Source organism: Manis javanica, chromosome 10 (genome assembly GCF_040802235.1).
Source record: "Manis javanica isolate MJ-LG chromosome 10, MJ_LKY, whole genome shotgun sequence".
Lineage (NCBI taxonomy): Eukaryota > Metazoa > Chordata > Mammalia > Pholidota > Manidae > Manis > Manis javanica.
In genome coordinates this window covers 74,860,224-74,887,629 of record NC_133165.1, presented here as the reverse complement: position 1 = coordinate 74,887,629, position 27,406 = coordinate 74,860,224, and the positions used below count along the sequence as shown (strand labels likewise).

Below are 27,406 nucleotides of genomic sequence, written 5' to 3'. Positions count from 1 at the left end.
ACGTATAATAGTCTATAATTCAATTAAATAAATCACCTTTAAATTCAGGTGGATTCTCAAAGAAATCCAACTTAAACATATCCACCTTCTGTCAAAGCAGTATCTGAGATAATGTTTTAAATGATTAATACTTACTGAATTGTAACTATTTTTCCAGGAAATGTTAAGCACTTCATGTGGACTAACATCTTTCATCCTTACGACAACCCCATTATATAAAAGTATTACTAGCATCTCCATTTTCCAGAGTAGAAATACAAGACACACATAGGTCAAAGAACATGCTCAAAGTTATACTGTGAATGAGGGCTTTACCAAGGTTTAAAACCAGGCATTCACAGGCCAGAGACCACTCTGCTATACAATCCCTCTATACCTACCTTTCCAGACTGCTTTGCTTTAAAATAAGCGTAGGAAGTAGCTAAGTTTAAAACTGTGCCTAAGAGGGATGGCTACACCACACAGGTTACCTCCCACCCTTCTCTTGCACAGGATTCCAAAAATAAGTCTTCTTTACCTCCCCAAAATACTAAGCTCCTTTTGCAGAAGAATCTCCCAAACATGATTAGCCATGTGAAAAAGTCTAATTGCATTTCCAAGTTTATTTAGGAGAGAATTAGGTATTGTTAAAGTCATTACTTACCTTCTGCAAAGCCTGGTGCTCAGTATACAGAGCCCATACCTGGGAATTTTTTCACCTGCTGAACTTAGAGATTCTGATCAGCCCAAAGACTGCCCGACTAGAAATGTTTTTTCATCTGTAAAATCTGTCCAGAATAACATCCCTAGAGCCACCAGTGCACAGCTCTATCATGTGCCATTCACGTGATCCACAGCAAGGGAGCTGCCTGGATCAGGGCAGTGTGCCACCTGAGCGCCTGTGAGCAGCAGCCCTGACCCATCTAACAGCAATCTAATACCATTTTTTTCTGCCTGCCCTGACAATTTATTCACCAAGTGTCCTCTTGATGATAGGTTTCTTGGAGACCTTTACACAATTTTCCTTTAACGTTCCAAACCCCCTTATGTCTACCAACTGAGTTTTTTTTTCTTTCCTGTGGGAAACAAATGAAACTGGCAAATCATGGCTGCTGTCTATTGTGAAGATGGGTTGTGTGTCCTTCCCTAAAGGACACATTTCAATACAGAGAGAATGAGGTGTTAGCCAAGTGCCTGCAAGAAAGAGCTCTATCCAAAATTATGCCAGCTTGTTTAGTATTGCTACTAAAAAGCAAAAAGAGACCTGCCTCTGGAACCACCTCACTGAGGCATTGGATATCATTCCTGCCAATCACTTCAGTTCAGGAGAGTCCCACAAAGAAGAAAGATCACAAAAGCACCATGAAGGCCTGACCCTATCTGCCCCCCTAGAAAAAAAGGAAAGGTTCAGATCCGGCTGGATGTTTGTAGAAAACAACCAACAAAAAGAACCCATATATTATGCTAAGTGAAGTCAGCCAGGCAGAGAAAATAAATACCATATATTTCACTTATTTGTGGAATAATAAACAAAACAAAATGAACAAAACAGCAGTAGACTCATAGACACTGAGAAGTGACTGGGGATCACCATGAGGGAGCAGCTGGGGTGGGCACAGGGGGTGAGAGGGATAAAGTGACACAAAAATTCTCAGTCATAATATAAGTGGTCACAGGGAGTGTAGTGCAGCCTGGAGGATACAGCCAATGGTTCTGTAACATCTTCCTATGGTGACAGATAGTAACATTAATTGGAGTGAGGATTTAATAATACAGGTAACTGTCAAACCACTGTGTTGTGTACTTGAGACCAGTATAAGATTGTGTATCAAAGACACTTCAAAAAAAATCGTTTTTATAAAAAAAGAAAAAGAAGCCATAAAGAGAGCTGATGCCAATATGGTAATATGTAAATGTAGACTGATGATGTTCTAGATCCAGAACACAGAGGCAGAGTAACCTTTGATGGTTTACATCTCTGGATGACCTGGATTTGTTGTTAATTTAAAATACACATGGAGATTAGCCCAAAAGGAGACACCCTAACATCTGGCATTTTAAGCAATATCATAGACCCTAAGTAGAACCCTGCCTGCACCCAACGTCACAGGATGTTGTCACTGTGTGACTAGCAGCTTTTTCATTAAGCCACTGCCCTCTCCAGACGGACTGGTCAGGGAGGCCTATACACTTGTTCCATAAGAAATTGGTCTGGTAGTTATGCCTCAGCCAAATAGACTTGGCCATGATGTTCAACCTGGAAGTGTTAACAAATCATCACCTACATGTACCAGTTTATTTAAAAGCCTCTTCCTGGTGGGATATAAGCATAACGTGATCTTTTCTTTCTCCCCAAAGCCTCCCAAGTGGTCCCTCCCTCCTCAATGTAGCTGATCATTTAAGGGTACCCTGGGCAGACTCCATGACTTCTTTATCACCTTTCATTTTTAATAGTTTGTCCAATCTGATTTCTAACATCCTGTCAAATTCAAGTTTTTCCCTCTCACATCACTGCTCAGTCTGTGATAGAAGGACCTGAAGGGAGCGAGGAAAAAATACCATGTGACTCATCTTCCTCCTTTACTCCAGAGCAAACATCCCCGATCATCTTCTGGGGCACACCCCTCCCCTCTCGAGCCGCTCCCTCTTCAAATGAAAGGGATTTCTGGCTACCACCGGCTGGCTCCGAGACCCAATCTGGATAAAATGTCCAACTCCTCCCTTCTCTTGGGGCACATGTGTGAATACTTTAGCTGACTCTGCACAGTCCCCTCCCTGTACAGTTCCGCGACGTGATGACATCCAATTCCAGCCTGGCCTCCCAGCTGGCCCCTTCTAAAGTCCGGCGCAAGTGGTGTACTCCAAAGCCGTTTGCTGTGGGGATGTCCCTCAGACTCTTAGGGAAGACAGCTGAAGCCCAGCTACTTGTTGGTGTCTGTGAGGCTGATGACAAGGTCATACCTCTTGCCATCCCAAATGGTGGGAACGTAGGCTACTCCCCCTCACTTCCTCTCTATCCTACTACTTCACCCCAGCTCTCCTCTGCGCAGCTGAGGTGCATACAGGGAAATACCAAGTCCTTTGCCGGGTCCCACGTCTATCCTGGAGTGAGTTTTTCCCTTTGCAGGTTCCCCACCAGTGTCTAAGGAGAGTTCCCTTGGAGCGCCCCCTCAGTTCACTTTGAGAAGCTGAAGCATCTCCTGCTTGGCATTGTTCTCCCACCATCACAGCCCCTCACCCCTAAGGCTGCTCCTCGGTGTGGTGCAAAGCTCTCTTTCTCTCATCCCATCTTCTTTTATAGACCGAATCTGGGGGTCAGGGGGTCGGGGTAATGCTTGGAGGTAGCAAGGCTTCTGCCTCTTAGCTCTGAGGATGTGTGTGGTGCCCAGTTATGGTAGCCCTCTTAAGAATGAGAGGTTTAAAGAAAAAAAAAAAAAGAATGAGAGGATTAACCTCCATCCCTAGCCTTGAGATCTAGTCTCTATATCCCAGGCAAAAGGAACAGTGTTACTCAACATCCTGTTACATGTAGAAACATAGTTCAATGCTCTAAGAGGCAAAGGGCTGCCTTTTCCATTATCTTGACAGTTTTCTGGAATATATCTGGTAAGGACTAAAAATCTATAGGATGTGGCAAGATAAAAAAAATCAAATACAGACTCTGACCTGATCATCTTCCTTTAGGAGTTTTAAAACTGTCACTACAAAACCTGAGATGGAGAGAGTGACTCCCTCTTGCTAAAGTTTGGGTCCTTTATTAAAATATAACCATGAACCAATGTAGAGACAAGGGGTTTATCTTACTGCTCTTAACATGAAGAGGGACTTTCATCACTACTCGATATAACCAATGTGAAATCATTCTAATGCCCGTATGATCCCTGCCCCACCTTAATAAAAGATCAAACGTGCCTTAATGTATATGCTGGGCTCTGGGCTTCCCTTGTTGAGGTGTTCATGGGTTTTTTAGACATTCCAGCCCGATAGCTTTTCAAAATTGATGTTTTCTATGATCCCATTACCCGACATTCTAGTCTTAGGATCCCTTAGAATTATTTTCCAGACCATACTTAATGGAGGGGACACACCCTCAGCCTGAACCTGAGCTAGGCTTTAGGTGAGATTTACAGCATTTGTTAATTATTATTTGCTTTTGATTCCAAGAGAAAAATCATTCATGACCCACTGTGTGTTCTTGATGTAAATCCCAGTAATATTCCTTTGGGTTGTAATTTATTAAAAATCACATGGACAGGAATTGACTCTTTAAAGTTAAAATTCAGGTCCTAAAAATGATGGGTAAAAAAAGAGAAGATCTAGCCAACTTTCTAGAACTTTGAGAAAGAGGTTTTAAAACCAGGTTCTCTGGAGGTATCATAGAGAAGTCTTTGTGGTGGTGGGAAATTCAGAAGTGGGGCTCTCCCCATGCCCTCCCTCACCAGACATTGTTAACCAGAGTAGATGAGATTTCATCTGCTTTGTATGTTAGGCTTATGACTTTGTATGAGGAAAAAAAATGGTTTTGCTGCCAAAAAGTAACATTCTATGTGATTTTCTATAGGTGATTTGACTATATCATCCTGCCTTATCCAATATGAAGTGAAGCTACCTAACAGAAAAACTGAACTTCTTTGCCAATTACCATCATAACAGTATGGTAATAATTATACCAAAATAAAAATAATTTACTCCTCAATAAACAACAATACCAAATGACTTCCCTTAACTCTTACTCTGTCACAGAAATGCCCTTACAGCTATAATTTAATATTAAGCCTTGGCCTTTATCAGGGGTCGATATAAGGAACCACAACATGACAAACATGTCTGCCTTGTTTGTGAAATTGCTGTTGAAGACGTCGTCCATCGCCCTTACATGAAGATATATGCAATGAACTGCTTGAGAGCTCAGAGCCCAGAAAGTCTTCTATGTTTCTCTTTCTTAAGTTAACAAGGAAATTGTCACTTAGGTTTGCCTTTAGCTGCTTGTAAACTGAAACTGAGATTTGGTATTCAGCCACTATTAATTGAGTACTGAGGTGCCAAGCATTGTGGAAGGTGCCAAGGGCACAAAGATTATTGAAACATGATACTTTCCCTAAAAAGAGACCTTGGTTGAATGGCTCTTGTTCTTTTATTTTCATGATCTTTCTGTGTATCTCCCTTTATTTGTATCTATCTTTATTTAAAAAAAGGTAAGGTATAATAGGTAAATAAATGAGTTAGCATGTTCTGGAAAGAGAAGGCATTGATTTAAATGTACCTAGAGGGGGAGATAACTGATACTATGATCCTCTCTCAGCCTCCTGAATCATCTCACAGACTGAAGTGCTCTTTCAACTCATCCTATCATCAGCAGATTCACTTTCCTAACAGGCCTTTTCTGATCACATCACTCATTTACTCAAAAATATTAACTGCCACACCACACATACTGCCCTCAAAATAAAATCAAAAAAACAGTAGCTAGTCAGAGGCAGTCCTGGTGCAGTGAATATAGAATCTGCCTAAATGCTTTGTCCGCACAGAGGCTGCGAATGGATGGCATCAGTTAACCCATTTCTAGAGTGAAATAGGCACATCCAAGAGCTGAAGGCCTTGTCATTTAAAGAAAATAGATACATGTGTACTTCACCAAAAACTCAACTTGTTTTTATCCATTTGGGGTCTTATATAACTTACACAGTAAGCTATTTACTTTATTTCACAGGTTTGTTCACATCCATATCACCACTGCTGCCAAGTGGGAGAGAAGGACTGACCTGCAGTTTCTAATTTATAGTTTCAGATGTGCCCAAAATCTGGCTCCTGGAACCAGAGGGACTCCAAGAGGTTCCTTGAGATGTAGGCTGGTTCCCTCCTTTCAGGCAAGAAAAGCATTCTTTTAACCCTCTACAAATTCAGCAACTTTCACAAACCTAGGTCCAAGGTCACCAGCCAACCAGCACCCATCTTGCTGGTTTTAGCTTCCTCCCATGGTGCTTCTCTGAAGCATAGCCAACCCATGAGCCAGTGCAGACAGCAGTCCACAGTGACAGACACTGGGCAGCAGTACAGTCCTCTTGACAGCCTTTTGAGTTTAGTTCTTAGTTGAAAGTTTCCACAAAGCAAGGGAATGTACCTAAATTCTGTTACTTGCAGACTGGTCTAAGATGTGTTCTCTGTAAAAAGGTCTCCTCTCCTTTAAGTGCAAAAGATTGCCCAGAATGACAATATATATAGCTCACTTGCTATTATTTATCTGTGTGAGGAAACTGATGGAAGTCCACATTTTCCCCAGTAGTTTGCAGCAAATCATATCCTATACACACTTATGTGTGTATAGTTATTTAGTGCCATGTAGAAAAGACCTGATACTTCATAATAAAATTTTAGTAGCAATTTTGTAACACAATTGTATATTGTATGGACAACAAAATCCTCTAGCCAGTTTATTCTGATTGCAGTTATAATCTTTCTGCTTTTCTAGCCAGAAAAGTGTTAGTAAGCTAGTTTCTTTCTCCTCCAGATTTGTGTATCATGTACACAGAAATCTCTATTTCTACACACTCTTGAGCCCAACAGGGCTTCTATGTCATACATTAGAATAGGCTCTTTTTTAGATAAGTATATTTATGGAGTCAGGGATACTAACAAGACTCAAAAAATAAATTCTTCAGTCATGTTTCATTTAGTTATAGGATACAGTTACCCAGTGAACTAGTGGAACAAAGTGATGTTAGATGTTTATGGTTCTAGAGAGGAATAGGAAACACAGTGCAAGGCTGTAGTGCAAAATATTTTCAATAAAGCAGACATTTCTGATTTAGGACATTCCTCTGGAGCAGCAGGCCTATCAGTAAGATACACAGCAGAATGAATTTTTTTTTTTTTTGGAATATATGCAAACACCTCCCACTGCAGTCAACTGTATCTAGACAGAAAAAGGATGATGTCTGGAAGGTTCTTCCTCATGTTCATTGGAGAGTATTTTTTAATTACATTCACACTCTCAGATTACTGATTTATATGGACAGTGAATGGTGTACAGAATAAACAAAGTGGATATGATTTGCTGCAAACTACTGAGGAAAATGTGGACTTCCATCAGTTTCCTCACACAGATAAAGTAGTTTAGGAGCAAGACGACCCCCAGAAGATGAAGCAGCACCCTGATGCTCCTCTAACTCTTGACCAAATGACAGCACTACAGTTTGATCATACAATGTTTAGAGATTTTACTTATTTGTTGATAAATCTTTATGCCAGTAGCATAAAAATGTTCCGAGCTCTCTAGACACCTAGAACCCCAAGTTTTCTCATCTGTATCTGAAGGCTAGATGTTAACATTCTGACAGTGTTCTCCTTGGCATGATCATTCAGCTCCTGTGTAAAGATGTGTGATGCTGTTCTGAAATGCCGGGTCACTCTCCCACAGGAGTGAGGCATAGAGAGCTGATGGGGACAGTGAATAATTTTAGGCTATTTGTACACAGCTGCAGCTACTTGCAAGGGTAATTGCTTTTGCCCAAATCACAAGCATAATTGTGACTCTGAAGACATAGATTTAAAAGCCACTGAAGTGTCAAATTATATTACAACAATAGAGCCAATTCTCCGGAAAATATTCATGTTTTAATTTTAATCAAGCTTCAAGGGTGTGTTGAACCCTTGCTACAGGGCAAAAAATGTCAAAGTGTTGTGATATGTTGATGCCTAGCATGACAAGCACAGGAGGAATGCTAACTGCATACACTATCGTAAGAATCTATTCATAATTCTAGTGCCACCACAGCCCCCAGGGCTGGGTCTTCAATAGTTTTGGTTTTCATAAATGAATACAACTAACAGTCCAAACTGGAAATTTGACATTTGAAGGCAGAGGACTAGTTACGGTCCTTCTGAGAGGCAGCTGGTGGTCACTACTTAAAGCAAAGTGATGACCATGAGAAAAACTGGTTTATCTGCTGCCTCAGGCCTCTGCTTGACACACTGAGCCTGACCCATCGCATGCCATCATTGTACCAGGTGAAGAATGTTACTTCCTGCTCTGGAAAATATTCCAGTCTAATTAGTCAAGAGTTCTGAAAAGAACACTAACAATCAAAATGCTAAATCAAGTGTGTGATGTAAATCAATGTCATATAGTGGAAAAGAATACAGGAGAAAGAGTATAAAGACTTATGTTCAAGTCACTTATGTGCAGTGCGCTCTGAGTCAGATCACTGAAACTCTAACATGAGAATGCTAATTCTGTATTTTTATGAGTAATGGATCACATGCAGAACAACAACTGAGGGGTTGTATACACACCAAGTCCAGGGGTATGGAGTTGCTGCAGTCAGTCTGGGGGTTTAAGGATGCCAGGGCTATGGCCATGAGAGTTCTCTTAGTCTTTCCCGCTAGTCCCAAGAAAGCTGTGACAGCTCTGACAACTGTGATTGTGACAAAGGGAGGGAGGGGAACAGGTGGGCAGCTGGAGAATGGCACAGAGGCTTTAAGGGAAGTGACAAAGTCTCCAGATTCAAGTGCATTTTACAGTTCATTGGCTAGAATTGTGTCACATACCACTGGTAGCAAGGGCATGAGGAAATGTAAGTTTTTTTAAGCTGGACACATTTCCACTCAAAATTGGGGTTATATTAATAAAGAAGAGGAGAACAGAATGAGTAGGTAACTAGCAATGTCTGCCTCAATATTCTTTACAGAGTTGGTGTGAAGGATTATAAAAGCAAATATATTTTAAAGTATTATATTAACCATAAAGCTGAACAAAGTGGATTTCTTAAATGCAATGGTATATTATTTTCATCTACTTACAGTATCATGAAAACAGACTTTTATATCAATATATATTTTAATATATAGGTATATTACCTAATATATATCAAGTCTCATGCACATACACACACACCTGTGGCAAGCAGAAGGGAGGGTTGAACCTTTTTCTTATTTGAGACAATTTAAATTTAAAACACATGTAATTTATTTATAGTCTATAATATTAAGGCAAATTATAAACATTCTTTACTTTTTGCTTTATTCTTTAAGTGTATTATTTACCTTTGAGGACCCTTTTTTTTTGGTCTAAAAGTGGGGCATGTGTGCCTTCCCTCATTTTCATGTGACAAAACTGAAGAGTGATTATGGAGTTTGTGAATTTAAATGCCTTAAAGCACTAAACTTTCCTCCAAAAATTAAATAAAAGGGTAACTAAAAATTTTAAGCACAAAATTTAAAATAATCCATCTTCTCTATCCAAGGACATATAACAAACATTGTATTTTTTCTTTCAAGAAGTCCATGAAATTTTTCATATCCTAGAAAATGGTTGGGGAAGGAACTTTTCTTTTAATACAGAAGTTAAGGCAGGAAAGAAGAATTACAACTACTTTAAGTGACAAATAGTTACAGCACCCTAGAAGGAGCCATTGGCACAGTAACTTGATTTTTATGAATATCAGAACAGATATTAAAAGGCAATTTGTATATGCATGATGTTAAAATACTGATGTTAAGGAGATCATTTGGAAAGCCTCAGAGAACACTGTACCTACACCTATACCTTACTATCAGCAGCAAGACTTGTGTGGTCAAGCTGGCCCTCCCTCATCATGCCTCTGCTTCCTGAATCACACCAGTTCAGCCCCACCCTCAGGGCTTTTGCATTTGCTATCACCTCTCCAATTTTCCACATAGTCTTCTCCTTCTTGCTATTCTGGTGCTGATTCAAATGTCACCCCCATAGAGGTGCCATCTCTGAACATCCTGACTAAATCACTGACCTCCTCCAGCCCTTCCCACTCTGCATCACCATCACATTCTTTCATTAATAGCATTTACAGTCATCTGACATTTTATTTGGTTTATTTGTTCATCCTATGCCTCTCCACTAGACTAGAATATAAGCTCCACAAAAGCAGGGACATGGTGTTATTAAAAAGGTCTTCAGTATCATCACAAAGTAAGCACTCCATAAATGCTTGTTGAGTAAAAAAAAACTTTTGCACACACACACACACTGGCTCTAATAGTCTGGTAAGTTAAATTGTGTTCCCTATAAAGTTATCTGAAAAAAATTAATACCATTATGGTTTAGCCCAAATAAGTTATTTTAACCACAAGCAGCATTCTACACTTAGTATAATGTAAAAAGACTCTGACACAAAGTACATCTCAATAATTATTGGCTGAATTGCTTTAATTCAAATTTTATTTATATTTAATCTGTAAATATGACAAAGTAACAAAAGATATTTGGAAAGGACGAAGAAGCTGCATATAGGAATACATAGTAGGCAGTATCTCAAGTCATAAATATAATTCTCCATATATTTTGTTAAAACATTCTATTGGTATTAGTCTATGGAAAGAAGGATTCTAATTACCTCAAGAAAACAACCAAAGCACTGACCCAAACATTCTCCTCACAATTTATTAGCACATAAGAACATATTTTTCCAGACACTGTCAACTCTCCAGGGGAACAGAGGTAAGTCAGTCTTCTCAGATCTATAAACTGAACTCCTTAGACTAAGGACAATTAAACTGCTATGTCTCCTTAAATCTGCATCTTAGATCTTAGATGTCTCTATTCTTCAGATTCAGTTCCTTCCTACCCGACCCAGTTATTAATACATTGTTATAAAAATACAATTGGTCTTACTTTGGACTTTTTTATTTTTTAACAGCAAATGGTTATTTTCTCCCCTTTACTTTCCAAGACAGGATGATATAGGTAAGACATCGAGTTAAAAGCAAAACAGGACATTAATCTCCTTAATTGTCTCCATCACTTAAACAAGGTTCGTGGATATCCAATCTCAAACTAAAGCCCCAGAACAAATGAAAAAGAAAAGGCATTGGAAGATAAGCAGCATTCGATTCCTTGTTCAACTCATTTAAAGAAAAAGGAAATGTTTGTCTTTAATTGAAATACTCCAGTTTAGAATTAAAGGTAATAACTTCACATATTACACAGGTATGACAACTGAATTCTTAATTCAATATGGAGTTCTAAAAAACTTTTTAGAGTTCAGGCTATCAAGAGACTCACAGAAGAAACATAATTTCTTCCCGTCCCCTGATGAAATTTGACCTAGCACTAAAGAACTCTTCAGTTTCTCTAAATGTGTCAGATGTGGCTAAACAACAGTTTTTGAATGCTCAAGTTGTTTCCTGGCTCACAGAGTGTTATAGTTAATCACTTGCCAAAAGGTGGATTTGGGGGAGAATAAAACAGAACCAAACAACTAAACAAAGGATTTTATTAATCTTGAAGAAACATTCAATGTAATAGCCATTAATAAAAATACTCAAGCTATCATTACCAGCAGAACTGCCACCACAAACTGAGTAGACTATGCTGAATTACGGGGAATCATAAAATTCTTAAGTATCTTGTAGGATGCATTTCTCCCATTTAGGAATTGTAACTCAGAAATATTCTAAAAAGAATGGTCTGCTCCTCTGAGTGTGAAAACTCTAAGTTCTTTTAATAGAAAGCCACAATAAATATTTTTTACAGTAGAATCTGAATAATATGCTTGTATTTTCTATCAATTCCCAGCTTTCGAACTAAGCTCAGTGTGATCCAAGTAAAGTAGGATACAAGACAGTGTTACGGTGCTCCAGGGAAGCAAAACCAATACAATATATAAGAATATTTACTATGTGGAATTGGCTCATGTGATTATAGAGGCTGAGAAGTCCCACAGTCTACTGTCTGCAAGCTGGACACCCAGGCAAGCCAGCAGGCCAAGTTCCAAGGTCTGAGAACCAGGAGAGTCAGAAGGTAAATCCCAGTCTGAGGACAGGTGAGAAATGAGATGGTATGTTCCAGCTCAAGCAATGAGGCAGGAAAAAGAAGGGGGGCAGGGCAAACTCCTCCCTCCTATCTCTATACCTTTTATCCAATCTTTTGGGGCCAAAAGATTGGAAGATGCCCACCCACATTAAGAGGGCAAGGTTTTCTACTAAATCCACTAATTCAAATGCTAATCTCACCCAAAAACACCCTCTCAGACACACCCAGAAACAATGCTTAATCTGGGCCATGGTCCACTTAAATTGACATAAAATCAACCATCATACCTCCTAAGAGAATCCTTCCAGAATCCCTCAGGGAATTATTCCTTCCTTTGAACTCTCACAGCACTTAGTTTGCACTTCTCTTCAAAGCCTTGGCCAGCTACATTAAAATTAAAATTACCTGATGTTTCCTAATAAACTGATCTCTCCACATTGTTCTCTGTGCCCAGAGCCTCAGCACAACACCTATCATAGTAAATACTGAATAAATGTTACTAAATGTGAATGAGTTACAAAACAAGAAATTGTTCTCTGCCTTCCTATCCAGGGACTCCAGGTCATGCGAAGGAGATGAGGCATGCACGTAAGTCAATCTAATATTTGACAGAAAATAACGTGTCATAAAAGATGGAAACATGAGGCAGGTCTATCTACTGCAGGTATGACCTTGACCAATTCTGTGTCCCCTGCCTGTGAGAGGGGTCTGAAATCAGTCTTGTTCTTCTCCACATGGTGTTTTAAGAGCAAACAAATTCAAAACAGGAGGCTTAATCACCATCTCAGGGACATCTTCACTCCCATGTTCATCGCTGTTATAATAGCCAGGATAGGGAAACAATCTAAGTGTCCATCAATGGATGAAAGAATAAAGAAAATGTGGTGTGTGTATATATATATATATATATATAATGGAATACTCAGCTTTAAAAAAGGAAAGTCTTCCATTTGCAACAACATGGATGAACCTGGAGGACATTATGCTAAGTGAAATGAGTGAAAGACAAATATTGCATGATCTCACTTGTATGTGAAAAAAAATTTTTTTCCAAGCCAAGCTCATATAGTGAGAGTGAATAGAATGGTGGTTACCTAAGGCACACACATAGAAAGGGCAGATTTAAATGAATGAATGAATGGATACATACATATATACATACATACATATTAGAATGGTGGTTGCTCAGGCTGAGGGGAAGAGGTCATGGGAATTAGTTTACTGGGTGCTGAGTTTCAGTTTTGCAAGGTGAAAAGGATTCTAGAGATGGATGGTGACGGCAGCCGAACAACAATATGAAGGTACCTGATATACTACTGAACTGTACCTTCAAAACTGGTTAAGTTTTACATTATGTATAATTTTACTACAATAAAAAAACTAATATTCCAATGTATAACACCTACTGGAAAAGAAAAATACTTTATAGTGAAGAACATCTGAATGTGTATCTACCACAACAGCACAATGAATGAAAGGGCCACCCTTCTGTATATTAAAGCTAAAAATCTTGGAATTGTTTTAAAAAAAAAAACGATGATATTAAGGGAAGAGACATCTTCTCCCACACCATCCTTTTCTTATTTACTTTAGAAAACTTATAAGTTCCTTCTCTGTCTCTCTGAAATCTTTGCAAATCTTTTTAAAAGTTAAAAAAGCCTCTCGCTGGTTTTAAGACCCAGGAGTGTATCTTTCAAAGATCTGGGAACCATCTCTCTAAAATGTAAAAATTAAGAAAGATGGCACCCCTATTACCCAGTGTTTGTGGAAGAGGAGAAGCCTAACTTGGGCAGGTGCTTTGCACCAAGTTACATAACTACCTTCTGTCATAAAGATAGGAGAACTTGTTTCTTCTCTGGTGTGGGTAAAATTGTAATGTTTCCAGAATCTCTCACCTGACCTTGGTCCATCTCCACATTCACAGGTGTTTACAAGGAGTGGAGAGCTGTTTCCTCCTCCCCTCTGCTGTGTCATTGGTCTGGTGCCTGTCAGTTGCCAGGGCTCTGTCGGTGGGGTTGCTCCCCGAAGGGATGGGTAGAGAGGTGAGCGCACACAGACAGGGGAGAAAACGGGCAAGTGAGAGCCAGCTAAGGCAGAGAACGGACGGAACCAGACCCCCCCCAACCCCCAAATAAAAGACCTTTTTTCCCTTGACTGATTTTGGCTTCACTGGTTTCACTGGTTTATTCCCCTGGGCTTGAAACATGCTTCCCCCCAACCCCGACCCCCCAATTAGCTAACACAGATGGTGTGGGTAAAATTGCAATATTTTCAGAATCTCTCACCTGGTCTTAGTCCATCTATATACCAATAGGTATTCACAAGGGGGTGGGGAGAAGCTGTTCTCTCCTTAGTCCAGCCAGGACAGGGAAACACATACATCAGTGGTCATAGATGAACAGAGCCAGGATTCTTCTAAGAAATAAATGGGCTTCTCCCACTTTATATTTCCCTTTGATTTCTGCTTCACAGGTTTCCCTGGTTTATTTGCCCCAGGCTGGGAACACATTTTCCCCCTAAAGTTACAGATGGTCATCCCAATTACCAGGTGAATATAGTATGAACTACTCTTGACAGGTGCTGTTGTCAACTCCCCTCACTTGAAGACTAGTTATTGTTTATCTGGAGAACGTGTATATAATGATTTGTACCTGATTAGCTACCCAAAAGAGTGAGATTTCTTTCTGTCTTTGCATTCTCTTAGCAGATTGCCTGGAATGCACTTTACATTCTGGTTTAATACTTACTCAATAACAAAGTGGTTTTCTTTTTCTTCTACCTTTCTGGAGATGTTTTTTAAGTTGGGAAGAAATGTTTTTAATTATATTTCCCCAAGAGTATCCTGCATGAACTCTGGACACTGAAATGCCTAGGCTGATGCAGCAAATCTGCTCCCTGTCCATTTGACCAGGGCCCCAATAAATCTCCCTTATCCATTTGACCAGGATTCCTTCTCCTTGGTTTTTGAAGTCATAAAATAATGAAATCTTATAATGTGAAAGGAATTTAGATGACAACTAAGAGAATTCTGTATCTACTATGCATGAATGTTTCTGCGGCATCACACTCTCTCTCTCTCTCTTTCTCTCTCTCTCTCTCGCTTTTATTTAGGGTCTATGGAAGGGAAGGATTTCTCCAAAGGCAGAAATGAAGGAAGATGGCATTTCAAGTCGAAGATGCAGCATGAACAAAGTATCAGGAGGAAAAACAAAGTGTCTGGAGAACACTGAGAAATCTCATCACATTGAAATGTTCAATGTAGTGAGACAGGGACCATGGGCTTAGACAGAAGGGTGAGGGCCTCTGGAAAAAGCAAGGCAGGATATTTGCAGTCAGAGCAGTGTAACTAGATGCAAGGAAACCCCTTACCAAAACTCTCTGTTAAACATTAAGCTCTAGGGTCATTCTTCAGTGAGATCAGTTAATATTCCCCAGATAAAGAAAAGTAGCACATGTTTTTATTATGCTAATAATTTGTAATCATGTGTAAGATTCACTTTGGCATGCTAAAAGGCCCAGGCCTATGTGCTGTCTTTCCTCCTTCAGATCTGATGAGGTGATGTTAAAAACTGGACGACTAATTAAGCGTGCAGACCCAGCTGTAAACAACATAGTAAAAGGCAGGAAGGATTCCACCTTAAAGATAAGATTGCATTTTAACACCCAGGAAGTTTACGAAGTAAGATTCTTAACTTACTCTTTAGCAAACAGACAATACCTCAGCCCACCTTGGGGACTGGACAGGTGGCCTTTTGATATACTTCCAGACCTAGATGCCAGTATCCCAGGGAGAAATCAGAGCAGTAAATTTCTTGTGTTAAGTTAATTTTTAATATTCAGGGACCACTTAACAAGTCCACACCCCTAAGCCTTTTATCCAGCTCCCAAAAATCCTCAACTGCCTATAAAACCCCTAGACAACACACCACCCAGGGGCTCTCTTGTCCCCTTCTGGCGTCTCAGGAGCTCTGTCTGTCGTCTCACTGTATCTCTCAATAGAAGTCTCCCTGGCTCTCCTACCTTGACTGTTTGCCAAGTTCATTCTTCAACTCCGCAAACAAGAACCCCAGCATCAGTAGGAGCTTGGAAGACAGAACCAGTAAGGGAAGTTAATACAACAGTGCAGGTATCTGAATGCCAGGAAAAAGCTTAAAATATTTAGAAAGGCTATTAAAATACAGCCCAGCTTGTCTCTAAGGAAGCAACATGTGACTTAGCAAGGCTCTCTGATGGAAAATATGAGGGGGTACATTCTGTGCTACCTTCTCTTTACAATTCTGTAAAAATGAGCCTAAGTTCCAGACAAAAATCTCCCAACACTAGAAAAAAACATCAATCACAACTTCTCATTGCTCCTAGAAGCTGGTCTTTTCTCTGCCAACAATTATCTGTTTTATCTCCATAACAGCTAATAGCAGTTTGTGGGCTGTTATTATGATGGCATGGCTGTTTAAAAGAACCATTTCTTTGTTCTCAACTCTTTATCTTCTGGGCCAGAAGCAGCCACGGCTCTCACTGGCTCATCACTTTTCTTACGCTGTCTCTCATAGTGGCTACTGCCAGTGGTACTAGTTTTTCTTTGACCTTCCTTCTCATTTTCAGGGAGGTGTATTACCTATTTAAAGATGATTTGTTGAAATGAAATGAGCAGTCACGGAAATGTAAGAACCCACAGAATGTCCTTTTTGATTTGTAAAATCTGCAAAGAAAGATGCTTTTAGAAAGAAGCTATTATTTAAATACGGCAAATATACCTGTTTGTTTTCCAAGTAATGTAAATCTCTCACTGGCCTAATGCAATTGCAGTGGAGCTTCAAAAAGCTGAATAAAGTGGGAAATGGACATCAGGAATATTAATATGTCATATCTCTTTGGATGGGTATATTAAAAACAAAAGGATTGGGGGCGAGGAAAAGAGGGAAGAAGTTGCATTTTAACTCTTTCCCATGACTTCATTAAAAGAATTTTTACTTCAACAGATGCCTCTATGATCCGAGCTGAGATCCAATTTATTTTTGGATAACAGAGAAAATGAAAATGTTATGAATAGTCTTATTTCAGGCAATCAAAGAGAGTGGACCAAGAAATCTAGTATTCGATTTGTTTTTCACAAGAAGGTTCAGAGAACATATGTGCTTACACCCTGGATCCTTCTGCACAGTGCTCTCCCTTAGAAGTTTTGTAAGAACAGAGTTCGTTGATCTGCAATTTGGTAAACTTGAGGTTTTTGAAGGGCAGCCAAACTTTCACTTAGAGTTTCAACAACTCTTTCTCTCAAGCCTGAGAGCATCTATCTTGTCCCTAGAGAATTTAAGATACATTTTTGTATGCAAGACATCATTGTGCTGGTACTTGCAGACAAAATCCAGGCAGCCTTATTGAGACACTGGTTCTTTTTAAAGAAATATTTCATTTAGGTCCTTAATGAACATGTCTGTCTGTAGTGGAGAAAATAAGCCTAAAACTACCAGTGCTACTTCCTATGGGAATTTCTTTTTTTTCCCCAATTTCATTTTAGCAAACTTTAAAATGTTTTTATTCTTTTTACAATGAATTATCCAAAAATATATGTTTATGTTTTTTGTTTTTTTATCAAAATATTGTTGATATGCAATCTTACGTTGGTTTCAAGGATACAACACAGTGGTTCAACAGTTACCCAATATTATTAAATCCTCACCCACTCTATTGAGGTTACTATCTGTCAACATATTAAGATATTACAGAATCATTGGCCACGTTCTCCATGCTGTACTACCATCCCCGTGACCGACTTATATTATGATTAAGAATTTTTGTGCCTCTTTATCCCCCTACCCCCAACCTCTCCCCCATAGTAACCATCACTCACTTCTCAGTGTTTGAGTCTACTGCTCTTTTGTTCATTCTGTTTCTCTTTGTTTTTATATTCCACAAATAAGTGAAATTATATAATCTTCTTTCTCCTCCTAACTTATTTTACTTAGCATTATTTCTAAGGGATTTCTAAATTTTATATCTAGCCAGGGCTCAGGTCTTAGGCATTAATAAACAAGATTCACTGAAGAAATCCATGCAGCAATTAATCAATTGGAAAAATGAATCAACTGGAAATTTTTTCAGACAATCTTGGTTAACTCTAAGTAGTTTTTAAGTGTTAGTACTTCTGAAGCATTTCAAGTTAAATTATGAAATTTTAGATAAAAAGCAAATTAAATATCACATAAATGAAAGATAGTGTGGAGAAAATGGGAATTTCTGACCAGGGTTCTCACCTAACCTTAATAGCGCTCATTATATATACATACAAGAGCCTGTTAGCACATTTATGAGATGTTTACAGGGGACAGAGCAGCTTCTCAGTCTAGGGAGTACTGGCCCAAGAGAGAGGGGTGGAAAGGAAACACCATTCTCCCTGCCCCTCTCCTCAGTTCCTGGTACATAACTGGGTCAGCCATCTGCCAGTCACCAGAGACCCACCCACAGAGTCCCTCCCGGTGCTAGGGGAGGGGAAGTGGAGAGCCTCAGGGGATTTGGGAGTGAGCAGGGAGAGTCGGGCAGATTCATGGAGCCCGGTTGCTCTTGGAAGATTAAGCCCAAGTGTGGGAGTTGGGAGCTAGGAGAGAATGGAGGCTGGCGGAGGGAAGCCAGAGCAGATGAGAGACTGAGACCTACTGCTGTGAGAATAAAACCCCCTTTAAGCTCCCAAATTCTTGCCTTCATTCAGCCTCAGTGACTTTATAAGGAACTTGCCCTGGGTAGGGAACCCCCTTCTACTGGAGCAACAAATAGGTTTAAAGCAATTAGTACATGGCATGCACAAAGGGCTCGGTAAACACTAGCTGGTAATTAAGTAGCATAGTAGTGACAGTAATAGTAGCGGACATACACCCTACCTCCCCCAACAGTTCTTTTTACAGATGAAGCCCAGAGAAATTCAGTGATTTGCCCAACGTTACAAAACTAGCTAGTGGCAGAGCTAAACTTGGAATGTAGGCCTCCTAACAAATATAATATTGTTTCCCCAATACCTTAGAGGAAATTATTTTTTTCAGTTATAATAAAGCTATTTTATCATATAAAATACCCATAAAAAGAAGAGCTAAGCTTCACTTCTATCTTCAGGTAGCAATCCTCAATTTCGTCCCTGATTAGCTTGTAATTTCAGAATATGATGGCCTTTTTCTCGGTCCTCATCTTCTTTTAACCTCTTTGCTATATTTAATACCATCACCTACAGTGTCCTTTGGCCTGAGGAACACACACACACCAACTCCTATCTATTTACTCCTTCTGTGTTTACCTCCTCCCTCCTTCCTCACAGACCCAAAGCAAAGAATTACCAAAGCTGAATCCTTGAATCTCTGACATTGCAGATATTTCCAAGTACTCTCTCCATGCAGTTAGTTTCAAAGTATTTTTTTTAGCCATTACATCTCTCTTGAAATCTAGCAGCAAATTTCCAGTTTCCTATTGGATGCTACTACCTATGTGTTCCAATGTTATCTCAAAATTAACATATATAGAACCTAAAGTATCTTCTCCTCAAAAGAAGCTCAACATTCTAACTTCTAATGTTTATTAACAGTTCTATGATTCTTCCAGTCTTGAAACCACAAAGAACAAAGACATCTTTGAGTCTCCTCACCACTCATTAGTAATCCATCACCAGTTCTATTCAATCTTTTTTTTTCCTTCCTTTCGTTTCCCACTGGTATCACATTAGACTAGTTCCTCACCACTAAAGCTAGACGGACTTCAAGACCTCTTAACTGAGAGCTCCAATGTAGTCCTCACATCTTACAAACTCCCCAAGAGTAATTAATCTTCCTGAGTCACAGTCTATCAAATTGATCCTCAGATGAAATCTGTCCAAACACTTCACTGTGCCTACCAGATAGGATCTCAATGTTTTGGTCTTGTAACCAAAACTCACCACTACCTTGTCCAGCCCTGTTATCCACCATGTTCATTCAACCTCTCAACAAAATGTGAATGCTACATGTCAAGTGTGTGTGTTTAATGTTTCTCTGGGATTATCGAGGCAATAAGAAAACACATACAGGGCTCAGAATTAGTGTGATCGTTTTTCTTTCCTATGAGAATGAAAATTAAACCTAAACAGCCTAACACTTTTTTTACAATTATTGTCACTCACTATTAACACTTCTCAACCTAAGATACTTTCTAGAAAAGTGTTATGACCACACTTTTCCACAGATAATTCAGGCTAAAATACAGTCTCAATGGTAACAGTACTACAGAAAAGCAAGAAGTCTATTTCATTTTTCTGTAACAAAAAATTAAGGTAATCTGTCCAAAAGTTACTGCTTAAGGACCCAGAGTTTAACATTTTGCCATCTGGACTGTGTTCTTTCATTGGTGGTTACTTAAGCTGAGCATAGTCATTCTCTTTTTTCCATGGTATTAATAAAAATCATCTAGATTTTGATGACATATTCTTTTGGCAATTTGGTAAAACAAATGGCACTTCAAATATTGCTGGAGTTAATGTGAAGTGATACAAGCCCTAGGGAGCAAAATACAGCAAAATAACAAGTGCTTTTTAGTCTATAATCTAGCAATTTCAGTTCTAGGAATCTATCCGTAAGTAATATTGGCAAAAAGACAAAGACTCTTTTGTAGCACTAATAATAGCAAGGGATGAAAATAATTTACAGATGGATTAAAACAAACCCTACTTACCCTTGCTTAACCTTTGCTTTTCCTCTTTTTGCTCCCTTCTTTCTCCCTCTCCCCTTGATTTGCCCCCTTCTTTCTTTACCCCTGCCACTATCAATACTACCTCTGAACCCTGATAAATTGCAAAAGTACTCTTTAAAAACTGCTTTGACACTTGCTAGGATTACACGCATGATTCCAAACAAGAGACAAAAACACCAAACCAATCTCAAAATGCTCCAACCACAGGCTCTACAACAATAAGACGCAAAGTAACTTGGCCATACCAGAAGGACACATACTCCTCACTTCTCCTCACCTTATACAATTTCAGTCCTGAAAAAGCTCAGAAAATTACTTGGTCTTCAGGTACTTCCCAATGCACAGCAACTAAATAGATCCTTTCATCTCTACTTTAGTCATTTTAACTATTACTTTTCCTTGAGAAATCCAAATGTCCATTAATAGGAACTGACTAAATAAACTATGTGATAGCCACCAAATGAAGTATTATGCAGCTGTAAAAAAAAAAAAAAAAAAAAGGTCTTAGGAATGTTTATATATGGCAATGGAATGATTTCCAGAAATACTAACTGGAAAAAAGATCAATGGAGAAAAAATATGTAGTATATGCTACCATTTATCTAAGGGCTGAAAATATAAACACATATTATGTATTTACTTTTTTTAAAAAAAAGATAAACCAACATTTTTAAATAGTTACCTATAGGGGGGAAGAAGGGAGGAGGGTGAACAGAAGTTAAACTCTTTGAATATGTCTTTTTTTAAAGATACAAAGATTTTAATAAAAATTAAATTTAGAAACAACTCTAAAAGCTTGAAGTCACATGAAACAATGACTAAGTGTATCAGGCTGGTAACGAAACCACAGAGAGAGGAACTACTAATATTATGTGTTATCAGTAATCATTTGTTGGTAGTAATGTTGGTACCATGAGCCTGAGACTATTGTGTGTACACTCTGACAAAATGTGAATGATTATGTTGTTGTCATTGGCAGCCAGCATAGACAAAATCAAACAAATGGAGTAAACATCCTATCCTAATCTTAATTGGAGGAAATATCATGAAGTTATAATAAAACAAATCTTAAAAGTTCATATGTCCTAGTACTGTATGCTGGGAAGGCTTTGGAACAACATTCAACCCAATAGTAATGGGCATCTCTAGTTCCCAGATTGTAGTTTTAAAGGCTATTTCCTACTAAAAGGAGCCAGGGTTTCTTGGGAAAATAGTTTATTCCAGGTTTGGGACAACAAAAGTATAAAAAGGTTGAGACATATTGTTACATTAAGAATAGGGTTGTTCAAAAATGCTCATGAAACAACTTGAAAAGATTTTTATTAAGAGCAACGAGTTCATTATTATACTTAAAAAAATTCATGTCACCTTTGAGATGCTAACTATACAACTAATATTTTTTAATTTTGTAAATAAAAATATCACACTTTTATCCTGCCCTCCCTACACTGCACCGCTGAGCAAGCAAATAGTTGACAAGGAGAAATTTCTCTTTAGAGAAGTAGTCTAACCAATAAATAAAAAAAGGAGTCATAGGATTGGTATACCACTACTTTATAACCCCTCATGCATAGATCTAAGGCACTGAGTATCAGTAGCTATTGATATCAAGTATGTAAGTATAGAACACCACCTATTAAGTACTCTTGCCCCCAAAATTCTGAATTGAATATGACCACACCTCCAGTTCGAAGGACCAACTTACCAAAAACACAGGGATTGATCCATATGTTGGAATCCATAGTTAGTCATTTTCAACCTGGAAACATATTATTCACTTTTCTATGAAAGAAAACTACTGTTGTGACTAGAACAAAGTAGAAACAGTAACAAGAAACTTCTGCTGCATGAAATTCCCTTGGTAATGAACTGTCAAGAAAAGGCACCCCAAAGTGACAAAAATCTTACAAGATAGTTTACAAGGCCTCCTTTCTTTCCTTTTGATGCATTGCATATTGACAATACTAAGATCAATAAGAATAAATATAATACCAAGAAACTGGCTACAAGCCCACAAGTATAATTCTTTAAAACTCAAGGACAATTAGGAAGATGGTCAGAATGTAACTGTATTGTCTCTCATCCACATATATGTAGATGTAGATGTGTGTGTGTGTATTTTAATGTAACTGGAAACTTACTGAAGCAAATCATCACAAAATCTATTTGTCATAAAGTAAAACAGTATAAATCATATAGATCTTTAAGAAAAAAACATTTCAAATTTAATATTCTTATTTAACAAACTTACATGTTAAGCAGCTAGAAGACTAGAATGCTTTCCCTCCTCCCTTCCTTCATCCTCCAACATTCATCAAGGAACATCGTGCCAGGAAATAGGCAAAGAACAGTCCCTGCCCTCCAGAATCATATAATCCAGTGACTAAGGCAAACAAATGTAATTTCATTACAATAAGATAGATACATTAGTGGGTACAGCACATAGCACACGGCCTGACACATAGTCAGTGCTCCATAAACAATGAGCAAATGAATAAATATATTGACAAACAGGGTTTTAAACTCTAAAATAAATTATTGAATGAAATTCTATCATTCATTTCTCTGTGGAGTTTTTTTTTCCTTAATTGGATCAACGTTCATGTAACTTTCTAAGTCACTGCAAATTAGCAAGATAGATAAGGTGCTTTCAAACTTCTTCCAGAACTTTGATCCTATGAAAGGCTGACAAAGATTATTCAAAGTGGAAACATGCCATTGGGAAATGACGAAACCTGGGTTCCATACCTGGTTCTGCCACTATTTCTATGCCCTTCAAATTTGGCTACTTCTCTATGCCTTGGAATCATTTACAAAGTGAGGCTTTTAGATTCTATTTATTTACTACTCCAAGGCTTTTTCCTGGTTTAAAACTAAGATTATGGGGGAAAATGTGTAAATGTTAGAACAAAATGTATAAAGAAAAATATTTGAAATACCTACTTGTTCTCTTATTATATCATTTCTTCAAACTTCATTTTCTCCTTTTTTTTAAAGTTATTGTGTATCTACAATAAGTTCCTCTTATATCACATTTTTATTTTGCCATCTCAAGTCATTTGAAATGAAACTGTCCTGTAATTTCCAACAGAATGACTCTTCAAATGGAATTATAGTGTTGTTTGTTATGCTTTTTAATCTTTCACAAGGGGTCTTTCTTTTAGCCCCACCTAGAAAGTTTTGTTGCTATTTACAATTTTAGAATACAACCTACAGTGATAGATTAACTTACTAATAATTATGACAAGCCATCAATTACTATTCCATTCTATAAACAACTATGATTCAGACAATAAAGTGAATCAAATATACTAAGAACATATATATATGTATATATGCTGAAAATAAACACACACATACTGGTAGTGCATGATACCTCTTATTTAAAAAGATTCAGTATGTTCTCATTTCTTTTCCAACACAGTTCTAAAGACAAGCAAAAGAAAATACAACATAGGTGTTAATACAGTTCTCCTCCTTTAATATCGGTCATCATATTAAAAACATCTATAACCTTCATGAATGGGAACCTACTCCTCATGTTACCATAGTCTGCTGCCTGCAGTATCACCTTAGGAAAAAAAGTTATTTACAGACATATTTTCTGTTTTACTCAGAAAGAGATTGTCTGAATTCTTCTAATATGATTTGTTTTCATGAGGGTTTGTCATTAATCAGAAGATTAGAAGATTGCATTGTTCAGTACTCACCAAACATTTAGCATCTGATTAGTGTTATATTGATGTTCTACAGATACAACTAAGTTCTTCAACCAGGGCTGCTGCATAGGCTATTCGTCCCTTACCCACCAAGAAACCCGTTTCTTACACAGCAAAGTACCCAACAGAGATTTTTATAAGATAAATGTAATAGAGTATTTCAGGCTGTAATGAAATTTCAGAAAAAAAGACAGTTAGCTCACATCTGTTTAAGTGTTGGAGTTTGTTTCCTTCAATTCCAAGGAATATTTGAGTATATAAATGAATTTTTCAAATCTTCTTGAATGCTAGCTCTACCCCTCATTATTTAAAATTTTTCATCAAATGAAAGTGGAGATTCACCAAAAGCCACTTAGAGGCAATCTGAAACATTTTCAAAGGCTGCTATGGATGATTAAAGTGTAAAGTCAATGATACGATTCTAAACCTAAAGAAATGGTACCTACTTAGAATGTCTAGGTATAAATAACTGGAGCCAAGACAGTTCTCTCGCCAGCATTTTGTTAAGCAAAATGAGTCTCATGTTCCAACACATGTGACTGACCTGCAGTACTGTACAGTTAAAAACTCAGCTCTGAAGGCAGGGTGTGTGATTCAAGTTCCATCTCTGCTTCTTATAAGCTGTGTGATGTTAGTCAAGCCACTTATTTACAAGAAATAGGGGTAACAGCACCTTCCTATGGAATTACCATATGGATTAAATGAGATAATTCACATCAAGTGTTTAGCATAATGGTTGGCACATGGGAAATGCTCATATTTTGAATTTTTTAAATGTCTATAGATCTCCACAGACAATAGAGACCATAGCAAAAATGTCTCCTCCCCTCAGAGTTCTTGTCCACAACAGCTTTGTAGTGGCTCAGTCTTCAAATACCATAACATGCAGTGGGTAGAAGAGAGGAATGTGGAAATAGGGAACTCTGGGCCTGCTGCTCACTTTCCTGCACTGCTCTCTCCTCCATCATCTGCTTCTCTAGGAAGATCATTGCAGAAAATGTGGACTCCATAGTTTATGAGGCCAAGCTGATGCAAACTGGGGAGAACCCAGAGAGGGAACGTGGTGGGGAAGGAGGATGTGACTCTTCCTGCTGACATTAAGAAAGAACTGATTCTTTCATATATGTTTTTGTTCCCAGAACTCTCTCAGTGTTTTTTAAACAGTCTTCCTGGAGATCTCATCCAGTTAGAAGGTTTCAACTGCTACATGTACACTGATGACTTCCGAACGTCTATCTCTAAATCATAATTCTGTCCTAAACTCCAGAACCAAATTTATCACTAGTTAGATTTCCTCTTGGATACCCCAAGGACATCTCAATCTCAAAATGCTTAGTTGAACCAACTATGTTCATTTCAATAAACTACAATAGGTTGGGGCATCTCACTGTATAAACAGCACCAATAACCTAAGCAAGGACCTGTCTGATCTTTTCTCTCCTCCCACATGTTCAGTCTTCAAGACCAGTTGGTTCCATCCCCCACTTCTAACTATGCCTTTTCCTCCTCCATTTTTCTGACTCTTTTCTTCAAAGTCTTGCCAGTTCTTGCCTGAATCACTGGAATAGCTTGTGTCTATGGTTTCCTATTCTGCCTGTCATGGAACCTATCCTCTATACTGCCACCAAAGGACCTTTCAAAGTATCAGAGGAAAATGGTCTTCAAGAGGGACCAAGGGGAGTACTAAAAGCCTGTCAGCAGTATAATAGTTCTCTCATTTCTGTTATAATATTACTTAGAGTAGCTATTAAAGTGGGCATAAACTGGGCAAAGAGATTTCCTTTGATGTGACAGAAAGATATATTGTCAAGGACTGTGAAGGGTCTGAGATTTTTACCCTACTTGCAAGCTGACAAATTAGCCTACCATATGTTATGGATACTGCCAAAAAATATGAGACACCCAGGTCAGAGAAAGAGAACTGTGTTGTTCATTGCACAGCAAGCCATCATATTTGAGTCAGTTCCCATAGGTATGATGCAAAGCAGCCCATGTGGATGTTATATGTGCATAGATTTGTGAAACCTTGAGCTTAGTAAACCAAACATTTTATAACAGGCTACACATAGATCTGCTCTTTGCTGGAGGGAGACATTTTTATTGTGCTAGACAGTGGGCAAGTCTGCCCTGTGATTCAGAGGGAGACATTATCTTCCAAGGTTGTTCACTTTTTAAACATCCTTAAAAAGATAGTATGGAACAAAAGGGCAGTCAGTGTCTTGAGATACCCATGAAGAATTGTCTCCCAACAGATGTGGTTTGAATTCAAACCACTCACTAGTTGTATGATATTTAATACTATCAGTTTTCTCATCTGAAATTGAGGATAGAATGCATCCCTAACTCAGCCATTTTACTATAGCAAATGAAATAACATGCAAGGAATTATTTTGAAAAATACAGCACTACGCAAATGTAGTTATCTTTTATGCCTCTGGAACACACTTCATTGTTTATTGTGAAAATGAAATGTGAAAATAATTTAGAATTTTAGAACAAAATCAAAGATTAAAAGAACACTTATTCAATGCCTGAATATTTTCTAGTTTAGGTTTAGGTGGAACAAGGTGAAATCTAAGATACTTCCTTGACCTAAAGAATTTCACACTTAGGGAAGCAGACAGAAAGGACAGTGTCCAAGACATGTTCAGGTGATAGGATAGTAGCATAGAAGGATCACCCGTGGCCACCACTGACTGAGAGCTTGGAGAGATCTAAGGAATCAACAAACCCAATCATCTTATTTACCAAGGAGAAAACTGATGACAAAAATGTCCAGTAATATTTTTAAGTGTTGACAACTATCTGGTAACAGGGTCATAACTAGAATCCATTGTTCCTGACTTTTAGTTAGGTTAAAAAGCCTTAACTGCATGAAATTTATTGCTCCTTGATAGAGTTTTTACAAGACCAAAAGTAAGTTTGGCTTGGCAACATGCATTTTTCCCTCTTTCATAAGTCTTACTCCAGTTGATGCCCATTTTACCTCTTTGTTCCCAAGAATTGCAATGGATTTATTTTAACTCTTACTCTCTCAAAGATCAAGGATTTTCTCTTTGTATAATAACACTAGCTAGAATAAACCTCCATTCTGACCTGTTTTCTCCCCTTTACTCCATCTGGCCTCTACGTAATTCTCTTCCCCTTCCTATCCTACTGAATGCTAACCTTGCCACCTTCTCAATCCCTGACCACCAGTTATTCAGTCGCTTTTCTCTTT

The 27,406-nt window shown here is 38.3% G+C and overlaps 1 protein-coding gene across 2 annotated transcripts in view; it reads right to left on the bottom strand.

Annotated features, from left to right (window-relative positions):
* Nucleotides 1-27,406, bottom strand: part of TAFA2 (TAFA chemokine like family member 2) — a 439,934-nt gene that overhangs the window by 401,415 nt on the left and 11,113 nt on the right. The window contains exon 1 of one of the 2 annotated variants that reach the window (XM_036992586.2): nucleotides 644-740. The exons of the other annotated variant lie outside the window; for it this stretch is intronic. The gene's annotated coding sequence lies outside the window, so the exon portion shown is untranslated. Of the gene's footprint in view, nucleotides 1-643; nucleotides 741-27,406 lie in introns of those variants that run through there. 2 annotated transcript variants of the gene reach the window in all.